Here is a 13,751-nt window from a genome sequence, read left to right as displayed (position 1 = left end):
TAAAATTGAGGTCCATAGGGTATCTCTAGCAATAGGGAAATCTTCACATTAATATGCATGCTGACAGTCTTTCACTCAAGTTTCTAGTTGTAAATAAAACCAGTCACCCTATTTTTTTTCTCTATTTGTGGTCCTTGTTTAGAATTTCTAAAACCTATTTTCATGGATTTAATTTTTTGTTTTCTTCTGTTGTATTTCATCTCTGTGTACTGGAGGCACCACATAAAGGAACATAAGGATAGTTGAATTTCCATCCCTATTCAGTCTTTGACTACTCTGTGGACACTCCAATATAGTTGTTAGCTGCAATGTGGAAACCATCAGCTAGGAAGTGGACTGACACCACTTTCACATCTATTACCGAAGAGATCTCAGATAATAACTTTTGGTCACAGTGTCCTAGAGATGAAAGGCTCTATATCTCATCCTGCCAGTATAGTATGTATCTAAAGGAAAATTAATATGTAGACTAGTGTTCCATGCGAAAAACTCTATAAATGTGTGTCTATTCTAACAAGTTATAGATTATTTCTGTAGTTGAGTTTACTGTTACTTCAGATAATCATCCTTTTTATAGGACTACAGTAGATATTTTTCCCACAGCAGACAAAACCTCGTTTCATGTGGTGTGACTTTCTCAAATCCTGTTAATTTTTTAGAAGAACCAAAATGAATTTTTCTTCAACTGTCCATCTCTGAGAAACTTCTGTGGTGACTACTTATTCTTATAAAAACTCTATGGCTTTTTCCTTGACTAGTTGCACTTCTATTCTATTGTCACAACAGTATTTTTGTAGCTGTAAAATAAGAGGATTAACATAAAATTTGCTGTGCTGGATCATATGGCTTTGTCTATGTATTCCCACATTGATCTCAGCAGTTCCAAATATCTGTTCCTTCAGAGGATGGTGAAAAATCCATAATACACCTAGCCAACTTGTAATGTTCATTTGAGTGGGAAAGGGAATTCCTTTACTCTTCACGTGCTTGGGTTTAACCTGGTGGCATGAGATTTGATTAGACTTGTGTTAATGTGGCTTGCTTAGCTGCAGATGTCATAAATTTGATTGTGACAATGAAATTACCCTATAATTTTGGAAAATCTAGCTGAAGTATTTGACTTAATGGGTACATCTACAGTGCAATAAAAAACCCACAGCATTGAGTCTCAGAGCCCAGGTCAATTGACTCAGGCTCACAGGTCTCAGGCTGCAGGGCTAAAAATTGTAGTGTAGACATTTGGGCTCAGGCTGGAGACCGGGCTCTGAGACACTCCACACTTGCAGGGTTTCAGAACCCAGGCTCTAGCCCAAGCCTGAATGTCTACACTGCACCTTTTATCCCTGCACGCCTGAACTCCATGAGTCTGAGTCAATTGACTCGGGCCAGGCATATCCATGTCACATTGAACTTTTATTGCTGTGTAGATGTACCCAATTACTCTAATTTTACCTGAATGAGAGTGAATTTCAAAGTTCACTATTTACAGTACCACGTAATAGTTCCTTATTTCCTTGTATTATTTACAGTGCCAAGAAATATTTCCTTATTGCCCATCCGTTCAATAACCTGTCTTTTGTTTTCATACTATTTGACATGATAAAAAGAAGGACTAGGCATTTTTTGCCGCATCATTCAAGCTTCTTCTACCTCAGTCAAGATCCCTCTCATCTTTCTTCTTTCAAAGTTCAGATAATCCTAGCTTCTGAAATCTCATCATACTGAAAGTTCTGCCATACCTTTATTTATGTTTGTTTCTCTTCTCCATACTTCTTCTATTAAGGTTAGGATTGCTCACCCTGGCCACACTACATCAAAAAAGCATACCATTTTAATTTCTATACAATTATTTTCCATTTTAGTACATTGAAATAGCCTATTTGTTTTTTAACTAAATTAATAAAATCCATTCTGCTTTAATTTATACACACATATTATGGATATATGTAATTGTGTTTGCTTAGTTGATCTTCTCAAGTGTATTTTACATATTCATACAATTTTCAATTAAAAATAATGAATGAAGGTAAGAATGAGATCCATCCATCCCCCTGCCTGCTTTTAGGCATAGAGTTTATTTTTGCATGGCATAAAACAGCCTCCAATACCTTTTTATTCTTGTGTCTCTGTCTGCACTTTGATTTACACATTTGATGCACAGTGTTTTAAAGTTGTAGCCCTAAGTCTATTCTGACCAAAGAAGAATGTCCATGTGATGCATCAGAGACACTAGTAAATGTAGTTGGGGTTCTGACATGAAGAGGAAATACTTTTCATTAATTTAATTGGGTCTTAGTTTTCCATTCCAATGGCTTCATTTCATTCTGCAGAATTTTTAGTCTGTTTTTTCCAATATATCAATCTTATTATCACAAGGACTTTGATATTGCAAAAAGCATTTTCTCACTAAGCTGTTAATCAGTCTCTGAATGCCCTGTTTTTTTTTTTTTAACTACACCATCACTACCACATCCAGACAAATTATTGATCCACCATCATATTGTATGTAAGTCTCTTCCTGAGATGAAAAAGTAGTTCAACCTCTGTTTTAGTATTAAGTGCCTCAAGTCGCACAAAAGAGTAATAAGACTGAGGCAGGTGCCCCTTGTGTCACTGCTGGAGACAGCAGATCAGTGAATCTGGGGAAAATCCTTTAGTCTCACCCTCATTTCTCTCTCTTTATTATGACAAAACATCTCAGTCATTTACCAGAATCACCTTTATCTGCTTTACCTTTTTCTTAACATGCACAGTAAGTAATACAGTTCAAAACAAAGCTTCCCTGTTGAATTATTTATTTATTATTTGTATTACAGTATCTCCTAGAGGCAATGTACAAATACCTTTTAAGAGAGAGTTCCTGCCCCGAATAATTTAGTCTAAATAGACCAGACAGACAAAGTAGGGCAACCAAAGCACAGACAGTGGAAGTTACCTGTCTGATGTCATACAACAGTTTAGTGGCCAAGCGAGGAGTAGAACTCTAGACCCCTAACTCAGAGTTCTCTGGCCTATCTACTGGACCAGAGTGCATCTACTTACATTATGAAATTTTCCACCAATTATGATGGTATTACAGAAAGGAATGGGCATTTTCCTTGATGCCATTTCTTGAAGGGATGGAATTAAGCAGAGTAGGGCTTTTTTTTAATTTTGACATGTGATCTTATTCATTTGCTCTGCTGCAGATTGCTTTCTTTTAAACTGGCGTGGGAAATATGGCATGTCACACAGTGTGATATATTTTGTGAATTTATTGCTTTGTGTATGAAGCAATGTACTTATAGGATGTTAACATGGGAAACAGATTTTGTACCTGTACTGGAAATAGGTCACCTGAGAAATGATGTACCCAGCAGCTCTTGCACTGCATGAGACTAATATACTGGCTTAAGATGTGAGGGGGAAAGAGCCAAAGAAAAGATGGAGAAAGGTGACTTTTAAGGAAATAAGGGTTCTTGAAGATACCCAACTGTCATGCAAATAATAAATAATAACAATAATATGATGAGCTTAGTCCTGTCAGTAGCAACCCCCCTCCCCAAAATTCAGAATTGATCACCATCGTCGGTGCATTAATGTACCACAGCACTGTCACGGAACAGTTTCACAATCTCATGCTGCAAGTAACAATAGTCCCACAGTGTTCCACTTTATTAAGTACCAAAGAATCATCATAGTTCAGTCCATGGGACTACAGTACATCCTATTTACTGATTTGCTCCCAAAAAAGCAGTGAAGTGGAAAGGATGGAGGATTCTAATTCATCTCAGGAGCTTATGACCTATAGTATTTTTTCATTAAACTTTGTCTCAGCAGGATCGGTGTAGCCACTGCTACTAATTACTTTGGTGATTCTTTAATCAAATAATGTGTAAATCCAAAAAAGAACTCCTTTTGAATGCAGATATTTTAAATATCTAATATTTAAATGCTAGACATTTTAAATCAGCAGGTCCAGTTAACTTGTATCCAAGAGTTTTAAAAGAGCTGGCTGAGGAACTCACTGGACCATTAATGTTGATTTTCAATAAGTCTTGGAACATCGAAGAAGTTCTAGAAGACTGGAAGAAAACTAATGTGCCAATATTTAAAAAAACATCAGTGGGATGACCCAAGCAATTATAGGCCTGTCAGTCTGATATTGATCCCAGGCAAGATAATGAAGTGGCTGATATGGGACTCAATAAATAATCAAAAGGAGGATGATATAATTAATGCAATCAACACGGGTTTATGGAAAGTAGATACTGTCAAACTAATATGCTATCTGTTTTTGGTTAAAATACGAGTTTGATCGATAAAGGTAATAGTGTTATGTGATATACTTAGACTTCTGTAAGGCATTTGACTTTGCACTGCATGACATTTTAATTAAAAAACTAGAATGATATGAAATTATCATAGAATTACACTGTGAGCTCATGTTCAGATGATTATCCATCACAACCCCCAACTCTTTTTCAGAGTCACTGATATTCAGGCCTATAATTCCCAGGATAGAATCCGTCATTGTGTAGGTCTGGCACATGTTCTTTGTTCCTATATGTATACATTCACGTTTAGCCATAATAAAAGGCATATTGTTTGTGTGCACCCAGTCTACCAAGTCATCCATATCACTCTGAATCAGTGACCTGTCCTCTTCATTATTAACCACTCTCCCAATTTTCATGTCATCTGCAAACTTTATCAGTGCTGATTTTATATTTTCTTCCAAGTCATTAATAAATATGTTAAATGGTATAGGGCCAGTAACTTATCCCTGCAGGACAAGAGTGGAAGCATACCCACTCAGTGATGGTTCCCCATTTACAATTATATTTTGAGATCTAACAGGTAGCCAATTTTTAATCAATTTAACATGTGCCATGTTAATTTTATATCATTCTAATTGTTAATCAAAATATGGTATGGTACCAAGTCAAAAGCCTCACAAGATTTTAAGTATATTCTGTTAACATTATTACCTCTATCAAACTTGTAAGCTCATCAAAAACCAGTTTCAAGTTGGTTTGACAGGCTCTATTTTCCATAAACCTATGTTGATTTGCATTAATCACATTTCCCTTCTTTAATTCTTTATTGAGTCCTGTATCAGCCATTCCATTATCTTGCCCAGTATCGATGTCAGACTGACGTGTCTATAATGACTTGTCTATAATCATCCCATTTACCCTTCTGAAAAATTGGCATATTAGTAGTCATCCAGTGTTCTGGAAGTTTCCCAGCGCTCCTAGACTTTTATTAAAAATCAGTATTAATGGTCCAGTGAGCTCCTCAGCCAGCTCTTCTAAAACTCTTGAATGTAAGTTATCTGGACCTTCAGCTATAAAAATGGCTAATTCTAGTGGTTTCTGTTTAACATTCTCCTGAGATACTAGATGAATGAAAAGAGTATTAACACTGTATAATGAGACTGTGTTTTCCTTAAATATTGGACAGAAATATTTACTGAAAACTTCTATGTTTTCTTCATTAGTATTCATAATTCTACCATTTCCACATCGTAAGGGACCAATACCGTTGTTAGGATTCTTTTTGCTCCTAATATATTTTAAAGACTCCTCCTTATTCTCATTAGCCCTGCTGGCCATAGATTTCTCCTTGCACCCCTGTGCTTCTCTTAGCAATTTTCTAGAATTCCTAACTTCTGAATATGTATTCAGTACTATCAGCTTCACCTTTCTTCCATTTGTTGTGTGTATGTATATGGGTATTTTGTATATATATGTATGTATATATATATTTTATTTTTTATAGCTGCCTTCACTTCCCCTCTGAACCAGTTCAGTTTTCTAACCAGTACGGCCTTCTTTCTTGATTGTGGCTTTTTGTGTATCTAGTAAGTTGTTCTTAAAAGATTGCCAATTATCATTCACATTTTTCTGATTAAATTCTTCCTCCAGGCTGATTTGATTTGATGATTGTTTTTGATTTGATAATTGTTTTTGAAATTGGGCCTAGTAAAGCACCAAGTATACATATTACTGGTTTGGCCTTTATTCTGTTTGCACATTATAAATGCATTAAAGTCATGATCACTTGTACGTAAAATACCATTAATTTTTAATTCTGTGATCAGTTCCTCTTAATCTGTTAGGACAAGGTCTAATAGTGAACTCCCGGTGTTGGCTGCGATGATTCTTGAGTTAGGAAATTGTCATGTATAATGTTTAGAAATTCCAAGGATGTTTTAGTAGTGACAGCATGAGACCTCCAGCATATGTCATTCACACTGAAATCCCCCATGATCACACAGCTTTTTTTTCCTACTCATTAGAGATTGGTACGTCCGCAGGTTCGGCCGATTGCAGCTCCCACTGGCCACGGTTCGCTGTTCCAGGCCAATGGGGGCTGTGGGAAGCGGTGGCCAGCACATCCCTCAGCCCGGGCCATGGTTCACTGTTCCAGGCCAATGTGGCGGGCTGTGGGAAGCAGCGCGGGCTGAGGGATGTGCTGGTCTCCGCTTCCCACAGCCCCCATTGGCCTGGAATGGCGAACCGCGGCCAGTGGGAGCTGCGATCGGCTGAACCTGCAGACGTGGCAGGTAAACAAACCAGCCTGGCCCGCCAGGGGGCTTACCCTGGTGGGCCGTGGGCCAAAGGTTGCCGATCCCTGCCTTACAGTGATAGTGATAGACTCAAGGAACTCAATCTATTTAGCTTAACAAAGAGAAAGTTAAGGGATGGCAGTCAGGGCACAGGTCTTGGCTTTTAGTGTGTATGTCTACACAGCAGAGAAACCTCCGATCGGTCCAGGCCAGCGAACTTGGGCTTGGGCTGCAGGACTGTTTCATTGCTGTATAGATTTCTGGACTTGGGCCGGAGCCCAAACTCTGGGATGCTCCCACCTCACAGGGTCCTAGAGCCCAGGCTCCAGCCCAACCCCAGAAGTCTACACAGCAATAAAACAGCTCTGCAGCCTGAGCCCTGAGAGCCTGAGCTGGCTGGCATGGGCCAGCCATGGGTGTCTAGTTGCTGTGTAGAGATACCCTTAGGAGCCAGTAAGTTCCAACCTGTCACCCAGTGACCTGTTAACAATCACCAGAACGAAAAGCTCAATATTGATCGAGGACTCCAGTTCTGGGACCTGACTGGTGGAACTCCAGGGGTCCCGATTTCTTCCCTGTTTCTATTTAAACCAAGCAGAGGAACAGGAAGTTTGGATTGGATGTTTTTGTAAAAGCTATGCTCTAGGAATTAGTTTGGGGGAGATTCTATGGCTGTGTTACACAGGAGGTCAAACTAGATGTTCAGAATGGTCCCTTCAGGCTTTGAGATCTATTAAATTAAGCTGGCAATATTGCAAGAGGATGCTAAAGCCATTCAAAACAAGAGGTTTCCTACTTTATTAGGATTACAGTCATATTTTAAGTTGTTGAACTTTGTTATATGCAGGACACTATAATTATTTGACTTTTTTAGGTTTTTTTAAAAATGCCTATTCCTATACCAGCCCTTGACTGGATCATAATGAAAGGTAGAAAACGATCTAATCTATCTAGGCCAGCCTCTAGTAAGTGTTTGCCAGAGACTTTGATAGGATAGAATCCACCCTAATGTTGTCTTCATTAAGACACAGACAAGTCTCTGACTGTTAGTATAAATATTGACTTAATGATATGGAATAATAAGACCACCACTAACAGCAACTTGTGGCACTGTGTTAAAAGTACAATAAAATGAAGTCACATAGATTTTTAAAGAGACATACTTTACTTCCTAGTGTCTGATTTAAAATCACTCCAGTGTTAAAGCCTATCAGGCTAGCCTATCAGAGGGAGGGCACAAAGAAGAGTTGTTGGTGTGTTGTTTTCTGAAACCTCTAAGGAACATACACACTTTGTCAATGCAGATGGATAAATGATTTCCTGTACATGTTAATAAAATACACTGATAAAACAATGTTATAGCTGGAGTGACTGCTAAAGCAAAATTTCATTCTAACTACTACTTCTTTATTTCAGGTGCTAAAATGTTTTTAAAACTTTCTTCGTTGAGTCTGAAATTTTCCAGACTCAGTCTCTGCCCATATGTTACTTTTTTCTTAAGTTTCAGAAAAAACAGCTCATTTATTTCAGTATGAGATGAATGGAAAAGAAATACCACCCTACTGTTCAAACTTAACATTCTATTAATGTACTTTTGTACAGGGAATTATATCACTTTAGTTAAAGATTCAATTATCTTTATTTTTATTTGTTCTGCAATACAAGATGCATGTTAGCAAATACTGGGCAAACTACTCTTACCCCTCCAATTCAAGTGACATCCTATTCTGTATACTACCAGGAAAGGCAAAGGAAAGTTTTGGATCATAGGAGTTCATATGTTATGAAGTGAGGCACCTAAAATAAATAAATGATTGTCCAGCTCCCATTTGGGAGGCAAGAAGAGGAAGAGCTTAACCATGTGTCCAGCCACAAAAAACAGATCGAATATGTAACAGTTAATGCTGAAACATTCCAAGATGCTTGAAAAGCAAAAGTAGGGCAGGATAGAAAGTTCATCTATTAGCTATGACATGTATAGGTGCCATTTCAAGGTAACATTTTAGCAATCTAAATATCAATGTTTATTGAGGCAGAATGTTCCCACAGGAGAGAAAACAAATTTAGAAAAGCTAGCAAAGAACATTGGAAACACTTAATGCATTAGTTAGTCACTTGACCACTGATCAATTTAGGTTTGTTTTATTTCCGCGAGTACCATTCATCTCAGAAGCAAACAGAATGTATTGGCTCAGTTCAGGATTAGAGGAAACTCATGATCTTTGAGGATCTCAGACCTGAACAGGAAATTTAACTACAGGATCATTCTCCTTAGATATTATTCACAAAATCTTCTCCGAACTTGTTTGCTGACATCTTGTCCCAGAAAATACACGAGATCGTAATTAACCGAGTTTGACAAGAAAAAAAGTGCTAGGGCCTTAATGTTTTATTTTCATAAAGCTATTTGATTTTATTCAAAAGTTCTTTCTTGAACTTTACACTTTACACTGTTACTCAGAGTAAAAGCACAAAATATTTACATCTCCATACAGTCTTTCTCCCAAACCTGGGAGAAGTCTGTTTCTCCACATGAGTCTGGGTGGGTCAGAATATTTACCAGCAGTCTTCTCTCGTAGACGTCCTGTCCCTTTACTTAAACAGGATCTTTCTAAACATTACAAAAGAAATAATTAAGGGGAAAATCTTTCAATAAACTTGATAGGCTCTGGATCATCCCCCCCTGCTGGAATACTTATGATCCTTTCTCCTGCAAATGATTTTCTGGTTCTCCAGTGTCAACAAATTTTAAATAAAATTATTTTTGTAGACTTTTTGCATAAGCTGTTCCTTTCAAGATAAATCCAATGTAATTGTTCTGGGTGGCCCACCACTTCCCCTACATTTTGTGCTGTGGCTGACAGCTTTCCTAATCTCTTTTTTAAAATTTCACTTTACATATGCCAGTTTTGTCTTGAATAGACATTTTTACAGGGAGGACTGAGTGGCTTGAGTGACTGGAATGAGGAATATTGATCTTTTCACCACTAGATCAATGGTTCAAATCCAGCTGAATAAGAAAATATCCAAAGGTTGTTGCCATCTGATAGGTGGCTTGTGCCCTATGTGAAATGAACTGCCAGTTTCAAACTCTATTTCTCACTATGTGAGACCACGATCATCAGAACTGGCACACTTCTGACAAGTCAGCAGAGAGGTGGGCATTGTTAAAATTGTTAATCCCAATGCTAAATAGCCCTTAAATTTTAAATGTGCCCCAGTGCTGAAAAAATTAATGCTACAAATTGGAAGTAGCAATGAGTAGCATTCCATCTTCTATGCAGAATGACCTACTGATAACAATGTTTGCTTGGTATCATGGATTTCACATGTATTCCACTCAAGTACAGAATTCTTGTAGTTTCAAAATCTTGCTAGCTCATAAGAATACAGTTGGCAGGCAATGTAAGGTGAAGCCCATGGTTAATCAAAACATACTTGTTTTGGTCCATACAGATATCTTCGTGACACCTGGCTATCCTTTTTCCTCACCAAAATCCTATCCTAGTTTTCCAATAAGGAACAACTTTTATCATTAGGAATCTAGCTACTCTGATCATTTCCCAGGGGTTGAGGGAAGGATTTCTGGTCAGTAGAAGGTAGAGCACATCATGACTCTGGGTGGAGCAAGTTTCAAATCTTCCGTGCCTGACAACTGTCAGAAATCCAACCTGATCCATTTAACCTGCATTCCAAATGATCTCCTTTTCCTTCTAGTTTCTTAACCAGGAGCTGAAAGGGGGATAGGCTATGAAATGCACTGACAGTGGTGACTGGGGGCAAAGGATTTACTAGCACGGAGTCCAGTTGTGGAGATTAGTTGGAAGGTAGTCCTGGTGGCACTGTGAGTTGAACAGGAAGTGGAAAGGCAGGTGGTCTGCCAGGAGAAAGGGGACTATGGGGTATTGCTCCGTTCAGAAGATAGAAGAGGTAAACGAATGGGGCTCTTTTATGGGGAAAGTAGGGAGGAAGGAAGTTTTGAAGGTTATTTATTCTCAATGCCTTGTTCTACATTGAGGATAAGTTAACTTAGGCAGGGTTTTTAAAATTATTTTGTTTAATAAACACACATAGCCACCTACAACAATAACACCTGTGGCTTTTTGAGCTCATTAAATCACAAATGAAGCAGTCAAGCTTGGTCAATATGTGGGTACCTCTAAGGAAAACCCAAGGTGCTGAGAAAGTAGTTCTGGCAGTTCAGTGGGTGGCACTCTTTCCTTCAAATCTGTTTTAAACCAATATCCTAACATGGTGTTCTGGAGCACGGAGCTGTCTTTTGGCTGAGATTTAAAGGTGGGATCCCTTCTGTTTGTGATCTTAAAGATCTTGTGGCACCTCTTGGAAGAGTAGAGTAGGGGCATTAGGCTGGGCAATATCCAGTTTGGGTAATTGCATTTTATAGATCTAAAGTTTCCCCAGTAGCTTTAATGCAATGGATACAATACTCACTTCCAGTCTTATTCTGTAGTTTGATGTTTGGTTGTGCTGTGTGCTCTTACAGTGTTGAGTATCACTGTAAAGATTCCTGTATTTCAGCGGTGAGTGAAGTGATCCTATGAATAGAGTTCCATATAAAGAAAGATTACAAGATTTGTATTTTTAGTTTGAAGAGGAAATTAATGAGAGGGACCATGATAAAAGCATACACAATAATGAATAGCACACAGAAGGAAAATTGGCCACTTCCGTTTATCCTGTCTCATAATATCAGAAACTCCTATTTTCCCATAATACAAAATTGAAATTGGAAGACATTAAATTTAAAACTGATAAAAGGAAGTTGGAACTCCATGCCGCAAGATACTGTTGAGGCCAAAGATTAGCATTTATGTGGATAACAAATATTACTAAGAATTTTTAAAAGTATAAGCCTTCATCTTTCAGGGCATGAGCCAAATAACTGATGGGGTTAAGAAGAAACTTCCCCAATGAGCTGGTTATGCCATTATTACCCTATTTGGGGTTTCTTACACCTTCTGAAGCATCTGGTAGTTGATGGGTCTGATCTGGTATGGTAATTCTTATGTGTGTAGTTTGTAATAAGCTTGGGATTCTTTTGGTTGCAAGGCACTGTATACATGTAAGTAGTTATACATGGCATACCTTTGAATGGGTTGAGTTTTCACTCTGCCTTTAACAATGTGCAGACCCTATGTTAGTTTCCAAACTCTTCCCCTTTCTGGGATTTGGCTTTATTGGTACCTGAAAACCAATAATAGAATGTAATCCTCAAACTAAGCTTCCTCTCTGAGCTTGACTGTCCCTAAAGTTTCCTTCCAGGATTTCTTCTTTCTGGTACATTGTTGCCAGCAATCTCCTTCTGCATCCCTAATATCCTGGGTAGTGTTAATGAGCTTCAGTAAGTCAACAGATTTAGCATCTTCATGCAAATTCTAACACCTGCTGATAGGTTGGGTCAACCGAAGAACCCTTCTATTCTGTTAAAATTACTCTTTCTCACTAGAGACTCCATCCATCCTTCATGGCCGTGGATATGTGGGTGATTTACACACATTGGAAAAGGTGTTGAATTAACTGTACAGTGCACTTCTGCTTCAGGAGAAGTATTCCTCCAAAGCACAGTACATGAAAACTCCAACTTAAGTGGGGAATACATTTTTTATGAATTGGGACTTGAACACTAAAATACTGTAATATGCTTTCAACTGATTTCATTCTTAACTACATATAATGAATCCACTTTAGTATGTATTTAGATAAGAAAGCTCATTCATTATATATAAATACAACTGCCTATATAAAATGGATGACTTACAGTTCTGGTTCTCAAATATTTCCATATAATTTAAACTAGATATGTTAATGTTATATTGGTGTAAGTAATATTGAATGGAAGTGATTTATGGTGATGTGTACTGTAATATATTGCAGTAAAAATTCCTTTAAAAGATTTATTTTCCATAATAATTTTAGATACAATATTGATATGTATTTAATAAAAGTTCTATATTTGATAGGTTGATTCAATGACAATGAGACGCTACCATTAAACCATGTAGAATACATTAAAGATTGTGAAGCGCTCAGATACTGCAGGGATGGGGGCCATATAAATACCTAAGGGTACATCTACTGCAATTAGACACCTGCAGCTGCCATGGGCAAAGGGGCTGTTTAATTGCTGCGAAGACCTTCAGGGTTGGGCTGGAGCCCAGGCTTGAGGACCCTGCAAGGTAGGAGGGCCCCAGAGCTTGGTCTGCAGCCCGAGCCTGAATGTCTACACCACAATTAAATAGCCCATTAGCCTGAGTCAGCTTGCACAGGCCAGCTGCAGGTGACTAATTGCAGTGTAGACATACCCTAAGACAAATAGATAAGAGACCGGAGGGGGGGGGGGGGGGCGTGATTCCTGTCCTTTCACTCATCTAGCTGTTGGATTGGGATTGCTATGAAGACTACATATTAAAGGCAATCAAACAATAATAATTTGTATAAATATAATTTCACCTCTTTCTGCTGATGCTCTCAGGATGCTCTTCATCATAAAAACAATTTTAAATACACTTAAACGTAAGACCACCTTAAAGAACTTCAACAAAATTAAGTCATATAAAAAGCATGCAAATGTTACCTGACATTTTACCCAAGTTTTGCACTTCTCTCCAGCAGTTTGCCAGAAAATGTCTATTATCCCATGGAAACATTTTCCTATTTAATATGATGCAATTTGGAGCTGTATTCCATCCTCAAAGTCACCATCCCTACTGAGTGCATTGAGTTTGCATGGCAGAATTGATGGCAGACTTGGATTTAGGAAATTTGCTGTTGTCCACTATAACAAATTTAAACATATAATGAGCAAAAAGAGCACTATTAATAAATTATATAAGCGATGGAGACATGAGTGTGCATATCCTCCTTAGTCTGCCTGGAATCTGGAATTATATATTTATGAACTATGAAAATATGTATTTATAAAATATAGTAATATGAAATATATAATATAATACATGAAATATGAAAATGTGTATTTATAAATCCATTTGGACCTGTGATACCCATATATGGAGTACAAGAAAATAAGTGCTTGGTTGACATGTTGACTTAGTATGCTACACAAAAATTATCTGGTTAGGGACAGGTCCAGATATTTAAAAACCTCCCATCTTTGTTGCATGCATGCTTGTAAGGCTTAGCATTTTGAATGATCAAGAAGTAGTTGTGTAGTTTAAAT

The 13,751-nt window shown here is 37.8% G+C and overlaps 1 protein-coding gene across 2 annotated transcripts in view; it reads left to right on the top strand.

Annotated features, from left to right (window-relative positions):
* The window catches only part of PDSS2 (decaprenyl diphosphate synthase subunit 2), a 189,966-nt gene that overhangs the window by 168,930 nt on the left and 7,285 nt on the right, over window positions 1-13,751 (top strand). The window lies entirely within an intron of this gene.

Source organism: Chelonia mydas, chromosome 3 (genome assembly GCF_015237465.2).
Source record: "Chelonia mydas isolate rCheMyd1 chromosome 3, rCheMyd1.pri.v2, whole genome shotgun sequence".
NCBI lineage: Eukaryota > Metazoa > Chordata > Testudines > Cheloniidae > Chelonia > Chelonia mydas.
This window is presented reverse-complemented; position numbering and strand designations above follow the sequence as displayed.